At 39.3% G+C, this 18777-nt stretch overlaps 2 protein-coding genes and 1 long non-coding RNA gene across 3 annotated transcripts in view; 1 reads left to right on the forward strand and 2 right to left on the reverse strand.

The window, feature by feature from the left end:
- Window positions 1-18777, reverse strand: part of LOC124278266 — a 200798-nt gene that overhangs the window by 124162 nt on the left and 57859 nt on the right. The window lies entirely within an intron of this gene.
- Window positions 1-18777, reverse strand: part of LOC124278268 — a 187787-nt gene that overhangs the window by 86520 nt on the left and 82490 nt on the right. The gene's annotated exons all lie outside the window — the stretch shown is intronic.
- Window positions 13609-18523, forward strand: LOC124278271. Its single transcript, XR_006899047.1, has 3 exons — window positions 13609-13808; window positions 17540-17543; window positions 18514-18523. It is a non-coding gene; the product is annotated as an uncharacterized LOC124278271 (long non-coding RNA).

Genomic DNA, 18777 nt, shown 5'->3' on the forward strand with positions numbered 1-18777 from the left:
GTGTAACATTAAAGCCTCAATGACAAGCATGAGCATTTTACTCCGAATCATAAGAAAACAACAGAGTTTATGAGAGGTAAAATAACTGCGCAATCTTGCAAATGGTAATGGTGCCTTTAAAAGGTTATTTATAATTATTACCAATCAAACATAACAACCAAATACGTAGTCATAAAACCTCGAGACATGAACCCCCATGATGATAACATATAGTCCACGCTTGTAAGGGAGGTGGTACAAATTTGTTTAGTGTTTAGTGTTGGGCATCTGTATTTTAGTGTACGTCAAGCCGCCAGATGCTGAATAAAAATATCTGTTGAAAATGGATCTGTCCAGGCAGAGTTTTTACATTGAGCAAGCCTACAACAGGATAATACCATCATAAACTATATGCTCACACACCTGAGAAATACACGCGAGAAAACTGGTATCAAACATATGTAGAAGATCAATTTCCGGGGTTGGCTTTGGTGATGACCTAAAGTCAGATTATGGCGGACTGCCTTTCTGATTGAAATTGAGTGATACGTTACTCGTGCTTCAACCAAACACTTATATACCTACCTGTAATTTTCGCGATTGCATCGTAAACAGGTATTTATAAAATAAAACAAAGCTTAGGAAGAAATACGAATCTATGTTTAAGATTCTAGTCATGAATTGGAAACGACTTGAATAATCAGGAATGCCCATGAAAACTACTGTGTGAAATATCACCATTTAAAGAGTGAGTGAGTTGAATTTGACGCCACACTCAGCAATATTCCAGCTATATGGCGGCGGTCTGTAAATAATCGAGTCTGGACCAGATAATCCAGTGATCAACAGCATGAACATCGATCTACGCAATTGGGAACCGATGACATGTGTCAACCCAGTCAGCGAGCCTGACCACTCGAACCCGTTAGTCGCCTCTTACGACAAGCATGGGATACTGAAGGTTCATTCTAACCCGGACCTTCACGGATGCCATTGAAAGAGCAGGTACCCTTTGAACATGCACAAAAAATAATATTGGTACTTCTCCTGGAGAGATGCGACTAGATCCATGTATCGCCTTGCACAAATATACAGAATATGCTGTAACGCATGTGCCTGTCCATCTTGAGATCGTTTTGTCCAGAGGTTTGATGAACTAATGAATTACTCTTTTCATTGATGATTCTTTTGAAACAGATCTATATCCATCCCCTATGTGATAATTCGTATATCAAGAACACGCACTTCTTAATATACAACATGAATCTTTGCTGGGGTTCATGGGTGCAAATGGCGACACACGATGAGGTACTGATATGCAGACATAGCAGACATGAAGAAAACAGCGGAGAGGTTGTGGAAGTGAAGCAGCACCTCTGCATCAGTGCACACAGTCTATGGACGACCTGTGAGCAAATGCAGGAAGGTCTCGTCGTCACAGTTGTAGAGATGTACATGTAGCTTTAGGGGTAGATATTCCAGCGTGTTGCTCCAGAGTGAGAGAGTGAGTTAATATTTAACGTCACATCGGCAATATCTCAGCCATGTCGTGACGAGAACAATTTAATTTATATCAATATAAAAAACAATAAATTGAGAACGTGTTGCTCCAGATTTTGCTGTAAATGGCATATAGAGCTGGGGACATGTTGTAGCAGGTATGTGTACAGGAGCTTGCACAGGGCACAGATCGTTTCACCGGGCGGAGGGACTGCAATCCACATCTGCGCTAGGAAGTAGAAGGTCTTGACGTGCTGTCAATGTTTCCATTCAGTTGTATAGGTTACTCGTTCTGTGATGATTTTTTTTATCCAAGATTGCTTGCTTGGTATTGGTAGACCTTGAATTAAAACAATGAGGAGGTGTCCGAGATTGTAGAGTTGAAGACCAGAGACAACTGCAGAACAGGGACAACTGCGGGACAGAATCCGCGTAGCGTGTCTGAGTCGGCTTTCTCGAGGTAGAGAAGAAGTCTGGAAGTGAAAAAGCGGCGAGATAGCGTGATCAGTCTGTAGAAGAATATGAACTGGAAAAAATTAGTTATCTTCTCTTGGACCGGAATCCATCCGATCATGCCGAGGCACATATCTGTTTCGGGTACGTCTTGGGAAACTTTGAATCTGCTTTGCCAGATAGCGCCATGCCGTTTCTAATACATGTTCATCATGTTGGCATCTGTTTGTCCAAAGTTCACATCCATAAAGGAGGGTTGGTAGAGCGATATTGTTCACTGCTGACTCTACAATCAGAGGACTGAGTGAGTGAGTAAGTTAAAATGTAACGTCACCTCAGCAATATTTCAGCCATATAGTGACGAGAAAAGTTTTACATAAACAATATATTTTAGTTGCTAAATAATCAGTCATCGAAAGACTATAAAATAACTAGAGTATTACAGATGGAGTCTAAAACTAGCATGTACATATAAAACTATTTTATTTACGAAGACAATACAATATAAAAACGGGATATAGGTCGCCAACAAATCAGGGGATTGAGTCCATGTGGTCAGATACAAATACCAGTTAGAGAATGGTAAGAGGCTCTTGCTTTAAGACAAGCTTCTTTTATGGACTGCGAATGTGTTAGGTTGTTGCAGACTTTAGTTCCCAGGTGGGGGACACAGTCACTGCTTGGAAGTGGATGGCCAGCGAGTATGAAGTCATGATGAGTTGTCTTGCTGACTGAAGACAATAACCTGGCACTTGGTGGGATTTACTTCGTATCTCTAGTTCGAGATATAGGTAGTGATTATATCAAGAAGTGATTAGTGTCCAGAGGGATTAGAGGGAGAGAACTGTGAGGTCATCTGCTAACGTCGGATTCCCAAGGCTCAAATTCCCAACACGTATGCCATGTCCTGAAGCCTGTAGTTGATTCAGCAGATCGTCGATGAATACCAGTCACATAAAGGTTGAGAGTACTCCTCCCCGTTTCACACATTGCTTCATGGATAAGTGTTCTGACTGACAGCCGTTGACTGCAATAAGACTTTTAAGGTCATGTAAAGTCAGAGTAACAGTTCACAAATAGTCTCCATGTCTGACCAATGATTCCGAGGTTAGCTAATCTGAGAAAGAGTCCACTATACCATACTGTGTCAAATGCCTGCTTGTTATCAATAAAGGCTCCGTACACTTTACTCCCTAATTATAGGTTATGGTGAATGGATTCCGATAAGTTAAAGGAGGTTCTTGTGCATTCAAGTCCTGGTTGATAGCCTTGTCGGGCATTCGGAAGAGAGGTACCAGAATTGGTAAGCCATTTGGTAAGTTTGTTTTTCAAGAGTTTTTCAAATAGTTTATAAGGAACTGGCAATAAAGTAATGGGTGTGTAGTTGTTGGCTAAATTTGTTGGTTTGTTGTTTCCTTTGTGAGTTGGTATGATGACGCATACCTTGGCGTTGAATAGGCGCGTGAGATGAATAATAAGAATGAGAAATGGTTTTTAAATGTTGAACAAATAGAAGTTGTGAATATATACAGATATCTTGGGATTGTGTTCATCCCTAAATTGTCATGGACTAAAGCCAAATCCTGTTTAGCAGCTCAAGCAAGCAAAGCTATATTCTCCATCTATAATTACCAGAAACATTTTGGATGTATTAATCACAAGGACATTTTTAAGATATTTGACTCCATGATTCTGTGTTATGGATCAGAGATTTGGGGAACCACTTATTGCAGACATATTGAAACTGTACATTTTAAGTTCTGTAAGACTTTTCTCAAAGTCAGCAAGTATACCAACAATAGCATGGTGCTTGGGGAGTGTGGCAGACTCTCACTGCAATACCACTATACCTCTAGATCAATAATGTACTGGTGCAGACTGTTGCAGCTACATCATAGACTTCCTTATCAGGCCTACCAAATGCTCAAATCTCTCGATGATAATAATAAATCTACTTGGTCTTCACATATAAGACAAATCCTTTTTCAGTATGGTTTTGGGTTTGTATGGATCTCACAAGAAATTGGCTGCATTAAAACATTTATATCCATCTTCAAGCAGCGATTTTATGACTGCTTCCTTCAAATTGGCGTTCCTCACTTGACTCTTCATCTAAATGTAAATATTATTCACAATTTAAATCTTTACTTAATGTCGAACACTACTTGTCATGTGACTTCCTCCCATATCAAAGGAAAGTTATGGCTATGTTCCGCAGTAACAACTTTAGATTAGCAGTGGAAACCGGCCGCCACACAAATACACCCTATGATCAACGTCTCTGCCTTTACTGCCACTCTGTTGGTTTAAACTATGTTGAAGATGAGTTCCATGTTCTACTCATCTGTGGTAAATATTCTGAAATAAGAAATAAATGTTTCACAACCCACCAGACCCACCCTCCAACAATTGAAACTTTTGTGCGTTTAATTACTCGCAACTACATAAATTATCTAAAATCATTAACTACATTCCCCTCCACCGTATTAAAACTTAGACATAAATCCAATACTACTATCAATTGAACCTGTACTCCAATCGTCATCCTATATCCAGCATGTATGTATTCTTTATAATTGCTCTATGTTGTATTATGGGCCAAGGGCCTACATTACTGAAATAAAATGTCTGTCTGTCTGTCTGAAGTCCACCATATATAATGTTTTCATTTTGTTTACAGTCCTTTCCAGCAGCTTTGTTCCGTGTAAGTGTTTGTACGATACATCGAGTTTCTTGATGAGAATTCCTGAGGGGATACGTAAGTCCCAAACCTTTCAAAGTCAGTTTAGCCCATCATTCTTTATAAACGTAGAATATTTGTTATTTTAAATTATGGCTAAATTTCCCTTCCATCGCCAGCGCCTGAGGAGATGGTGTAAATCCAGCTAGGGCCCATGCAGGAAGCAAATGTACTGTAAGTTCCCGTGGTCCCTGGTATGGTGATCTACCTTCAGTTGCTGGCGATCTATGGCCCGATTGTATATTGTGTTGTTGTGAAATAATTTAACATTTTACACTTAACTCAAACTAGTTTTAATTTGTGATATTCTAGTCGTTATACTGCCCTTCGCTGGCAGATTTTTAAATAAGTATCCATAGGTTTATTCTTCGTACATAACTTTTTGTCGTCACAATATGGCTGAAATATTGCCGATAGACGTTAAATATTAACTCTCTCACTCACTTGATGAGAATTTTGAATGTGATCACGATTCAGTGAGGAGGATGACTCATTGATTTTGCTTTCTGTTTGCTGCATGAAGTTCTGGTTGAAGTCTGGTTTTGCCTGAGGAGTATGAACTGATAGAGACTGGCAAAGGAGATACACGCGTCCTGTTGATCCCAGACATCGTGATAATCAACAGTCAGATGTGCACAATAATTACCATTCCTTCCTTTCCTAGTTTTCACCATTTTCCAAAAATAGCTTAGAATCACACTCTGCAATCTGTTCATATTCTTTGAGGTTTTGTTCAGAAAGATCTTGGATGGCAGTTTTTAGCTGGTCTATAATCTCTCTTAAGACGTTTGTAGTTAGCGTAAGATTCATGATTGTTGCTACGAGGACGTCCCTATTTGATCCGAGATGGCGTCACGGAGGTCACTCCTATAACATTCTCTGATAAAAATTGCTAATTGTACTGTGCACAGGGATGAAAATGGACATTCTATTGAATCATCAACTTCAGTGACCCTTTGCAATGATGCTCAACCAATAGGAGCTAAAATCTTTTTATCGTGATCTATATTCATCAAAAGAACACTTAGTGAAAGATATAGACATCAACAGTTTACCTAGAGAGCAAGACAATTGTAAGATTGAAAATCAAGATAGAATTGAAGGACCAGGAACGAAAGATGAACTCCTATCTGCACTTAACAAAATCTAAAAATAACAAGAGTCCAGGCTCTGGTTGCTTCTCCTATGAGGTTTTCAACATGTTCTGGATTGACCTTGGAGACTTTCTATTAAGATCACTGAATTTCAGTTTTGAAACTGGTCCCTCGTCTTTAACCCAGAAACCAGGAATTATAACTTGGAAATGAAAATATACCAACATATTATCAGCTCTTGTTAAAAAAATAAACGAATAATGGTAGACGACATTGAATATTTGATTGCACAATATGCAGATGACACTGACTTTATTTTGGGTGGTTCAAAGAAATGGTTCGAAGCTGTAATTAATACATTAGACCTATATGCCCGAATGTCAGGACTTAAGATTAATTGTGACAAATCAGAAGTTGTTTGGATAGGAAGCCACAGAAATAGTGATGTGAAATTTAGACATAAATATATTTAGACATAAATGAATGAATGAATGAAAATGTAAATCGTCATGGCGAAGAATAACTATTAATTGCATAAATAAATCTGAAACTGAACGATGGGTTTCTCAAGCGTGTGTAAGGCAAGATATGAATAGATATCGCCTGATCCACAATTTCTTTGGTGTACATAGATTGTATTGTTTGATGTATTTTTACCCACAGTTTAAAGATATATTACAGTTTTGTGTACAAATCAGCTCGAGGGGAAAATTCTCAAAACATTGTGAACTCTGCAAAAGATAATGTAATGATTATGACTGCCATGTAATTCTACACTGTGAACACTATATATATGTACAACAGAAATAATTTCTTTTCAAAACTTATAGATCTCTTTGATGTGGATGTCTATGTACAAATAGAATTATTATCTGAAGATGAAGTGTTATCACTATTATAACTACTAGTAACTAACGATATTGATGAAATGTCATGGAGATGTATGCTTGCCCTCTTCTGTAAATACCTATATTCCTTGCTTCCCTCACTAAACTGTGCATTTTAGACCTTTCATTTTTCTTTGTACATGTATATATCACTATATGAATGTCTTGTGAATATATTGCTGTGATTATGTTGCTGTAAATATTTCATGTACATGTTTATAATGATCTTCGGACTACAATCTGGAGGAAATAAAGAGATTCATTCATTCATTCATAATATAGCTGTTTGTTCCTAATTGTTTCATTCACCTGATGAAGGAGTAAGAACATACTTCGAAACGTCGTGACCCTTCACAATAAAGAAGTTGTCATCCATAAACAAACTCTTGTCTTTAAATAGTAAGCGTTTGATCGTATCTGGAGACTCCACCTAAAATTATTCATCCTCGTTGTGAAGACACATCATATGCTCCTGGGTCAATGCTCTGTCTATAAACAGCAACGTATCTCACACTAGGACCCCGTCAATGTGGCCCTTTGAAACGTTCCATTTTTTCTGCATAATGATTATGTATATAGGAGTGAAAGCTTAGTCCCTGTTTAATTCTTCTTTGGTGCTCATATTGCGGTTGCTTCGAACCTTGCAAAACTTGAAACATTTACGTAGGTCCCTTCAACAAAAGTGTTTGACTGTAGATTTGTGTAATTTCATCGTTTATTCTAATTTCTAGCTGTCAAACCTTATTGAAATATGATGTTCTCGTCACGATATGGCTGAAATATTGCCCATGTGAAGATAAATATTAACTCACTCACTCACAATTGAAATATGATACTGTTAACTTCGTGACGATCAGCTCTAAAGGTCTTTCACCAGACTAACACATATAATGTAAAATTTATTTTTACAAAAGAAATTTACCTTTTCTAAAATTTATATATAAACGATATTTCCTGACGTTGTGGAGTGAGTGAGTAAGTGAGTTTATTTTTAAGCCGTCCAGCAATATCACAGCGGGGGACACCAGAAATGGGCTTCACACATTGTACCCATGTGGGGAAGGAGGACCGTTTATCTCAGTTTGCTATATGTATGAATGTGTATGATTTGCAAAGCTTTTGCATAAGAGAAAGCATATTTTCTTTTCGCACATGCGTAATGTTCAAAGGGAAGTACAAAAACGTTTGCGGAAATGTCCTAACACTTCAGTTCTGCCCCACAACGAAGCACATGTGACACATGTGGTGTCACCTTGGGCAAGTGAGTTTGTTGGTAAAATCTCCTCTGTTCACCCAGCAGAAAATGGGTACCTGGTGGGATAAGTCATGTGTCTATTAACCTTCTAGCTCCTCGCAGGCAGCTTGGGTTATCCGGGGTAATAATAATCGGATCGTGCGCTTTGAGCAGGATATGAAGCATGGAAAAGCGCGTTATACATATTCTTGATTAATTATCCAGCTTTCACTGTGTTACATCTCAAATAATTAGTAAATCAAAGATTAACGCACATCCATCTTCAACGTTTATTTAATCAACAGCGTCACGTACAAAGTCAGCAAAAAATTTCAGTGAACGTGGCAAGACAACATTCTCTTGGCTCAACGCAAACCTACAGAGACTTTGATAGCTGTAATTACCTACAAAAACCTGGACACAGTGTGAGCTGTGTTTAGAGTAACGGGTATGAAATCTGCGCATGCCAGTATTGCATGCAATCTTGAGATTTGAGAACATAACTTCCTGTGGTAAATGTTAAAACATTGAAGCAGCCGTATAAAAAACGTGTGTAACATCATAGCCAAATAATGCAGAACCCACATTATCTACTCACTTATGTACAGATCTGTTACGTGTCTTGATTTCAAGTTCTGTTACCTTAGAGTTTTGATATAGGTCTGCGTTATATTCAACCTGAACCAGCAAGAGCGGTCGAACAAATTGTGTTTGTAATAACAGGGCAATTTTTTAAAAGAAATGTATAAATTAAGATCGTGTGGTTATAGCCATTAAATAGGTGTATGATGAAGATCGAATCGCGTTATTGTGGAAACATTTCTTCACTAAATGAAGAAATATTTATGAAGAGGAACAGTTTTATTTACGTGTAGCATGGCTAAGAGTAATTTTTTATCGCTTCAGGTAATACATTTCCTCCCGTTCTTGATCTTCACCAACCCCTGCTTGTCACAGAGGCGTCTAACGGGATCGAATGGTCAGGCACGGTGACTTGGCTCGCAGACTTGGCTCGCAGATGTCATCGTATCCCAATTGTTTATATCGATGCACATGCTGATCACTGGATTGTCTGGTCGAGGCTCGAGTATTCACAGACCGCCGCCATATGATTTGAATGTTGCAGGCGTTAAACACCAAACAAACAAATCATACATTTCCACAGCGACAGGGAAATTTGAGATAAAAATACGTTTTTGGTATTTCACGTCGGAATGAACATTCCGGGCGGGAGGGCGGGGCAGCGCGAGAGGAAACACAGAAAAAATACACGGACAACCTCAATAACGGACAGGATACAAGATGCCCACGAGGGAGAGACACATCAGCAGGTTACCAGATTTAAAATTCAAATGTAGAACTGGTAAAAAAAACTGGGGTGACTAAATGTACCCAGTCTCAGGTTAGTAAGGTGTCAGTTGTAGCCCAATCACTGGATTTTCTGGTCCAGTGTGCAAATAGCAAGCCGCCGTGACGTAACTTGAATATTGAATATATGCTCAACAACCAATGAAATCGTTGGAAAGGTTTCAACAGACTGGAGAATTGCCGAGAGTAGCACTAAACAACAAACACACAAACATCGACACACAAACGCCCCCAAAATAACAAAAGCACTGTTGATACATATGAACCGCAACATACGATATGTTAAAAGGATCAGAACTGTTGAAGGGACGGTGAGGCCTTACTATAAAGCTTGTAATTGAAGAAAATGTCAGTAACACAATGTTGTTACATGTCAATACAGAGCGATTTCGCAGAAATAATGCTCATACTCAAAACATGCAGTTTCTTCCCACAAATACTTCCCATTCTTCCAACTATACACCATGCAGTTTCTAACAAGCCCTGACACTGGCGATCCGGGATGCCATCTTGAGTCCGATTCGTTTATGTACTGTACCCAATTCCATGCCCATGGCCCGCTACAAGATATCACGCAGTTGGTCCGTATTCCACTGATGTAGCATTTGGCTCGGTTCACTGGAACAATAGAATGCCGCACCGTTAATCCCGTCAGTGCGATATCTGCTAGCAAACTTATATTGACTAATAATTCAAAACGTTTCATTGATAACAATTGTTTAATGTATTTCCATATATGCAAATTACTATTTGGCATTAAAACATGATATTCCAAGAGCATAATCAGCCGTTTTGTCAATATGCCTTCCATGTTTCATAGATGTAAAATAATCCATTAAGTAGCATTCCACTTAAGAATCATGCACAGGTGGATAAGTCCAAAATGTCATATTCACTTGACATTTTGTCATTCTCTATATTTGGCCTCAATATTTTTCATTGATTAGCCGTTAATTAGAATTCTATGAAATCGAACCAGAATCGCATGTGAAAATGTACGAAAATGCTAGTTTAGTTGAAAATATTGTTAAAACCATTCGTGCTGTCAGAATTCTTTTACTTTTTATTGCAAGAACACATATAACTTTCACTTCAATTATATTTTTGAAGAGTTGATGAGTACAGCTCTATAGCAACGGTTGTCAAGGTAACGGGTATTCTAACCTATGTGAAAATTACTCAGAATAGATCATTTCTAGGGACATTTATCTCAGAACAGCAAACGTTTTATGTTGTAATTGCTATTACTTTGCTATATACAATCATCAAAGTGTAATATCACGATATAAAAGGTTCGTAAAGTTTTGGGGTTTTTTTGTATTAAACTTATTAAAAAATCATATTTTTCAAATGTTGACAGGATACATTTTGGTACATTTACCAAAAGAAATCAACCATTTATTGAATATTCAACAAGAAATTATTATTGCGAGGAAAGATGGAGACGGCACAGCACAGGTAAATGATTCAATAACTTTGTCGGCACATGTGCACTGGCTCCTCGTACACCTGGCTGTTCATCTCTTTGCACCCCTCCCTCGTAACAAATAGTTTACTGCGCCAATATTTTAATGATCGTTTGTTGAACACCTTTTTTATTTTAAGGACATAAATTCTGCAAAAATCTTTGTGCTGAGAGGAAGTCAGATTTGTCACAAGGAAAAGGCCAAGGACATTATATTCTGCTCAGCATGCAACGGTAAACGTCAGCATCATAGTGGCATGAGTCCACCCTTCACTTATTTTAGAAACTGTTCATGTTTTCTTTCGTCTTTCCATGCCAAAAGTACATGCAAGGAGTCCTATCCTCTGTTTTTCATGTTGTGCCTTGTTAGGGTAAAGAGTTTCGACGTTTCCCTTGAACGTCAAATAGCACATCTATTCGTCTGACGAGCATGCAACCCGATCAAACGCTCTTTCGGACACCTCATGAAATGTGTGGTTTTCGACATTGACTTTTGGAATGATCACCACAGCGTCACGAAGAGCAGCAGGTGAAGCGCGGATACCATCCGCAAATGACGTTACAGTCTCCAAGGAATCAAACTGCCACAGCAACATCGACGAGTGAAGTGGTGCAATAACCTTCGATTCAACAAAACAGGTGACATGTACGACTCTGCTTCAGTGCCGTAACGGAAATGTAGGTGTCTATCGACGTCGCGATTTGAACGTTTTGCCCGGAATTGTGTCACCAACCAATATGGCAGTGAGTGTTATGATGCGGGGAGCCATATCAAACACAAAGAAGTCTGACTTCGTGCGCCTTCAAGGCAATTTAACTGTTATTTGGTAGAAAGACCCAATGTTACGGATTCACAGGATTCCTGCCATTGACCGACCGTCAGAGGGAGTTGTTCCAGCAAGATGTTGTCAGGCCTTACACAGCACATGCTACTATTCAGTATCTTCCGAATGGGAACATTACAGTGCTTCCATGGCCTTCCAAATCGCCGCCCCTTTTTGTGGGATGACCTCGGTCGACCCACACGTGAACGTCAACAGACGTTGGATCAGCTGTCGCAGGCAGTGCAATAGGAATGGGCCAGAATTCCACAAAGTCGAATACAAAGACTTATTCAATCCATGACGAGACAGTGCAGAGCATTTTAGGGTGCTCCTAGAGGCCATAACAGGTACTGAAGACAACGCCAAAACGGGAAGGGACGCCTTCACTTATTGAAGCTTTGCATGTCAAAAGACATTTGAATTGATATACTGTGAAATTTGGCTCCTACTGATCTAGACATGCAATATTATCTCACTTTAAAGTTAGCAGACTGAATTCGTGAAAATACACATATGCGTTTCTTTTTTGGAGAGTATATATTCTGACAAGCATACATAGTTGGTGCTGATGTGCACGTTTTTGACTGTTCCATAAACCTACAAGGTTATTACACATTGTGCAATGACATAGCGTGTTTGTGAAACTACTTGCAGTCGGTCACATGACCAAAGTACGCGTGACCGAGTTGCGCGGGCGTAATGCACTCGTTGAATTCTTAGGGAAGAAGCGTCTACTGTTCTTTGCTCTGTTGCGTGTAATAGCATTTATAGATAAAAAATCAATATGTTGGTTGAAGTCATTTGATCCCTTTTTCATACCCCTTTGTTTATTTTTAAAATAAAATAAAATTAAATAGACTAATGTTTACAATTAGAAATGAAATATATTCATACACGTGACCCCTGTTATGACGGCGTAATTCACTCGTTCTGTAAGATGAATTCTGGGATATTATTTTGCTAATGTTGGGTGAGTAACAAATAAAATACTAAACGATGTTCCGTGTAATACCATAATTATGAAACGTTAGATACCAGATCACTCGTTTGTTTAAATACGGTATTACACGAGAGATCGTTTAGTATTCTCTATGTAGTTTCTGAGGTCACTTATTAATTACATAAAGATTCAAAACACAGTTATCACCTACATATGTTAGTGCTGTGCAAACACATAACGCTACAGTAACAAATATCTTAATATCTCTAGAAAATATTAAAGACAAGATATTCAATCAAATTTGACGTTTATGACACAAAACCAGACACATTTAGTATCTGACACATTACATCAATCACAAATTGTCTAGAACTGAAAATATTCTGACATCTGAAGAACAACATTACAACCATCTTGTACGGCATTAAGCTGGACATGTGGGCTGTCCACCACCTGATCGTAAGGCCATTTCTGGCGTTCACACTGTGATATTGCTGGATTATAGCTAAAAGCGGCGTAAAACTTTATTTATTCATTCAGTTACTTTTTTCATTTAAAGCTTTATTTACAACTTACGTTCCTTGGCCACAACGCTGACGAAGAATACATGTTTTTGCTCTGTGTTGATAGAGAACAAATTACCACCGATGTCCAAGCAGTCATGAAATGCTGCATTACGGGTTTTCTTTCCTTGCATTCTTTTATAACAAATGTCTCCTTTGTGCCAGTACTTGTATCCTTTCTCTCGACAGGTGTTGGCTAAAATATAAATACAAACAGCCAATTCACACTCATCTAATATAATTACAGCTACTGGTATGAATGCTCTGTTCCCAATACATGTATATAAAAATATTATTTACACCCCTAACAACCTTAATTAAACCGTGGAACAGATGGTTATAGTTTGTTTTCAGAAAGCCGTGCTTGTCGTAAGAGGCAACTATATGGCGGCCTTCCATAAATAATCGGGCCTGGACCAGACAACGCAGTAATCAACCACACGAACATCGGTCTACGCAATTAGGACATGTGTCAACCAAGTCAGCGAGCCTGACCACCCAAACCCCGTTAGTGGGTTGCTGAAGACCAGGTCCCGATTTCTCGAAACAAACTAAGAGTTTTGACTTCAGTTAGAGTTTTTACTCAAATCTGAGAAAATGCAGGAAAATACATTTCCCAGAATGAACTGAAATCGATATTAAACTCAAACATAGTACACAATTTGAGTTTGAGGCATAGATAACTTAAGTTGTTTGGACTTTTCTATTTTAAAAATGCAGTTCAGTTAAAAGTTTAGCTGTTTCAAATTGTCAAAACTCGGGTCAAAGTTTCGAGAAATCGGGACCAGGTCTAGCCCCGATCTTCACGGGTGACTGAAAAAATAACCCGAGTCTATATTTGATTGTAATTGTCTGTAATTGTTTGAAATCAATGTTTGTTTCGCTTGTATAGCTAGGATATATATTACCTCGCACATTTTCTGCACCGATGCCATCGTCTCCTGAAATCGTTTTCTTTACATCGATTCGTTTCTGAACACAATTACTACACAGTCCGTCTGAAACAGAATTGGCCAGATCAATTGTGTCAGATCCGTATCAATTATCTAGTGATTGTGCGTAATTTCAGCTGCCAATGCGGTAGGTTGTTTTTCACTTTTTATACTCAAAGCATGAGGTCGACGTGTGTCAACTTCTGCATAGATCGTGTGTTTTGGTGGTTTTACTGTGAACTTTGGCTTTCGTACATTTTTTGCCTTTTCGTGGTAAAACGATATAGGTGTTTTGGGATTATTTAAAATGTATTTACCGTGATGTTATCACACTTATCTTCTTGACAGGTATCGGTATGTATCGTGAATTATAAACATGTTTCGTTTGTAACTTATTTGCATTAATTGTGTGTCATATTGTAAATAAAACTGTAATGTTCAGATGTGTACATAAAGAAATTCCTATTTAAAATATTTGCATTTATGAGTGAGTGAGTTAAGATTTTAAGTCACATCGGCAATATTTCAGCCATATCGTGACTAAATCAAGTTATAAATATATTAACAATTACAGGTAAATTATAAAATTCTGTCAACGAAGGGCAGTAAAACAACCAGATTATCACAGATATAAATATAAAAGTAGTAATTGAATCTAAAATATTTTAACTATACATGACAATACAATATAAAAACAGGCTACAGATTACCAACGACTGAAGGTAGGTCACATACATGGGGACTTACAGTGCCTTTGCTACCTGCATGGACCCTAGCTGGATTTACAACATCCCTTCAGCCGTAGTAATTTAGCAAAGCTAACCATACATAACGAACACGTATTCTACGATTAAAACATATTTCGAATGTTTTGGGACTTACGAACCCTCTCAGGAGGACAATAATTTTACAGTACTTTAACCTCCTTTGAGGATACAGCCACAAACAGTTGCAGTTACTAATTCAAACTTCCAATCATAATTTGTATTTATGATCGTCTTCTATATATTTGTAAAAACGTCTCGTGGCTATATGGCTGATACCGGTCTCACTTTAATTCTGGATCCAACGACATTAACAACTGCGTCACCATCTTTGGACCCATCCGTAAACATTGATTTGTAAGTACTGTAGGTGGCTGCTAATTGATTATATGCTGAGTGAGTGAGTTTTACGCCGCATTCAGCAATAATTCAGCTATATGGCGGCGGTCTGTAAATAATCGGATCTGGACCAGACAACCCAGGGATGACCATCGATCTACGCAATTGGGATACGATCCTGTCCTACGCAGTTGGGACATGCGTCAACCCAGTCAGCGAGCCTGACCACCCGATCCCGTTAGTCGCCTTTCACGATAAGCAAATACATTCTTTTATTTCCTCCATTATTTACATAAATTACAGATAGATTTGAATGTTTTAAGCACTTTGCTATGCGCTACAGAAAATAGAGGTGAAGATAGAAAAGTCTTTTATGACACTCCTGGCGTATAGTTGGCTGGTGTCTGCATCGGTCTGCATTGGTGGGTTGCACGACAACAGGCATGCAACAATGTCTACATCTGGCTTCTCGTGAAGACATACGCTGATCTCAAGGAGCCCAACACACCAGATGTCAGACCACAGGGTATCCCTCAGGCTGGTAGCTGGCTCACATTGACATACACCATGAGTCAGGAGGTCTGCATATACACTGTCACACAGTTTGCACACCCCTGTGTCTCTCCCTGGTCTCCATGACGCACATTTTCTGATGATGGATACTGCTGCTCTCTTCAGTTCAGGATAGTCTTTGGAGATCAGCCAAGCTGTATGAGGTCGCAGTGTTGGGTGGATGGTCTTGAAGTGTTGAAGGCCAGGGTCAGAGTTGAGACCTGTGTTCCAGTTGGTATCCTCTGCGTTGTGAACTGCTGTCTTTACCATTCTTTTCCATTTCTGTTGTTTTTCGAATATGCCTAAATTTAGAAAGTTCTCCATATGTGCCAATAGTTTATGTTTTCCGAGGATTCTGTAAATGTCTGGGATGAAACCAGCGCTGGGTCTTCCGCAGTTATGTTTGTGTAAATACAACCTTGTCCTGAAGATCTGGCGTGGTAGGAGATGCTTCTTGTTATTACACAGCTGTCCAAGAAAGAGGAGCTTCTTAACATCAATATATGGTTCCAGTGAAGTCCAGCCTAGGAGTGCACTGCATATGTCAGTTCTAGTGTGTCGGGGGAGGCCTTGTATGAGCTTTAGGGCAAAACGTTGTGCTCGTTCCAGCGCTATCATCTCATGACTGGCGATATTGGTCCACAGTTCACAGCCGAATAGTGCTCTTGGTATGGCAACTGATCGCGGTAGCTTAGACGATGTTATTGGACTTAGCCCCCGTGGATGACAACCTGATCTGGAAAGTGCGTGCCATAGTGGTCGATTTCAGTTTGGAACAGCTCTGTAGATAGTGTTCTCTCCCAGGAGTTGAATTGGGAGTTCAGGATAATCCCAACATGCTTAATCTCTGACACTGCCGGAACAACTTCCTTGTATAGAAGAATCGGTGCTATCAGCTTGTCCTTTTTGCCAAACCGAACAACTTGGGATTTTGTTGGTGAGAAGGTGAATCTCCATGTTGAACTGTATTCTTGACAGATGTTGACCATGTCCTGTAGATTTGCGTTCACTGGGCTCATTAAGGCGATGTCATCCGCCTGTGTTGGTGCTGCAAAATGAAGGTCAAGAATAATTGCACCTTTCTTACTTTGAATGAGACGTTGTAGTAGGCTGCCGGTAGGTGTCTGGTTGTGTATGCCCAGAGTTCAGTTTATGGAGAAGACCTGCATGCCACATATATGGGAATGATGAGACCCTTGGACCACTCTCTTGGAATGTATCCGGACATCAGGATGGTGTTGAACAGCTCGGCTAAGGCTACATACAGGTAAGATCCACCGTATTTCAGATGTTCATGATTTATACCATCTATTCCTGCTGCTTTGTTGCTCTTGAGGCTTTTACATAATGAGGAGATTTCTTTTGGAGATGTGGTTATGCTACTTATGTCAGACTCTAGCGAGCGAAGTTTGTTTCTCAGCTGTTCTATTGCTGATTCTATGTCCCTCTTAAGTGAGTCATCAAAATGTTTCTTTCCTTGGTTCTTATACACACTCTTCAGATGATCTGCCATTGCATTGAACATAGAGTGCGGATCATATATCCTTTCACCGTCTACATCAAGGCATGGAATTTGTTGTTGTTTCTTTGCTTGGCACAAGAAGGACCAGAAACATTTCTGGTCTATATTACCTGCGTCATCTATGTCTTTGAAGTTTTCTGATTCATAGCGTGAAGGCTCTTTTCTCAGACTTTATCTAAAAGCGTCCTTTGCAGCCTTGTAGAGCTTGAATGTGCTATGTTCAAATCCCCTCGGTCCGCCCGCATCCAGCCATTCAAGCCTCCTTCTCGTCATAAGTTTGTGATTATCTTTGACGGCATCCTGCCAGAAGGGCTTGAGGTACCTCCGGAATTGTTTCTTGGGGATGGACAGTTCACTTGCTTTGAGCAGAGAGCCTATGATAGTTTGGTACAACCATTCTATTTCTTGATCACAATAAAGATATGCTTCCTTCTGTCTCTGTAGAATGCAGATTTAGCTTGAGAGAGCAAGAGATTGGATTGTGATCTGACACATTTAGTGGGTTATCATCTCTGACTTTAGCGTTAGTTGTAAGGTTGCACAGTTCTTCGGGTACTAAAATATGGTCAAGTACCGCCATTGGTCCTCCATGATATGCCATGAATGTGAATACCGGACCACTGCAGTTGGATTCCATATTCACTGACTTTAACCCCAGATCCAGAACACAGTTACTGAGAAGACTATCTCTGTTTTTGAGGGTTGGTGAGTATCTTGGTCCAACGATAGCTCCGTTAAAATCTCCCATCATTATTACACCTCCTTTTAGTGAATAGGCGTTGTAAATAGTCCTGATCATGGTGACATTTTCATAGAATAGGTCATTTGATCTGTTTGACGGAGGTAAATATACAGAGAATATGAACTTCAATTCCACATATTCTATGATTGTCTGTTGCTATCTCGTTGATGTGCTGATTAAGTTTTTTCTTGCATAAAAGCGCAGTTCCCCCACTTGAAAGTGCTCTATTTGTATGATGATTTGGCTCTGGAGCTGGGTTTGCCATGCAAAAATAATTAGCGTAAAGAGAGTTCATAAAGCATAAATTGTACTCCCTCAGTTGATGTTCAGAGATTACACATATGTCTATGTCGTCGCTCTGAAAACATTCCTTTAAATAAGGGAAACCCTACTCATAATCCCTCTGGAGTTCCAGCACATGCGTCAACCCAGTCAGCGAGCCTGACCACCCGATCCCGTTAGTCGCCTTTCACGATAAGCATGGGTTACTGAAGATAAATTCTAACCATGATCTGCAAGGGTAGCTGATACATTAGATGATATGTGTCCGATCTTTTTAGTTGTGTTATGAACGATCCACCTGTGGCTGAACCAGTTGCCACGGAGGAGCAGAAGAAATTTCAGTTGGCCAAATGTTGTTAAGATACTTTTTTGTAGCAGTAACGTCAGGTTTTATTCTAATTCCTAAGGGTGGAATAATATATTTTCTTTCTTATGATAAAGATCTTCATAAAGTGGATTATAGATACAGTCTGGATCATTTGGTTTTGAAAAAAAATAGTATGTACTACAAGGACAATTGCTGGCGTCGTTGTTTTAGAGATGGCTCATCTAGAGGTGTCAATGCGTGGATATGCGTCGACTGGGGAATTAGCTCAT

Source organism: Haliotis rubra, unplaced genomic scaffold (genome assembly GCF_003918875.1).
Source record: "Haliotis rubra isolate DU_JTF1 unplaced genomic scaffold, ASM391887v1 Scf234, whole genome shotgun sequence".
Lineage (NCBI taxonomy): Eukaryota > Metazoa > Mollusca > Gastropoda > Lepetellida > Haliotidae > Haliotis > Haliotis rubra.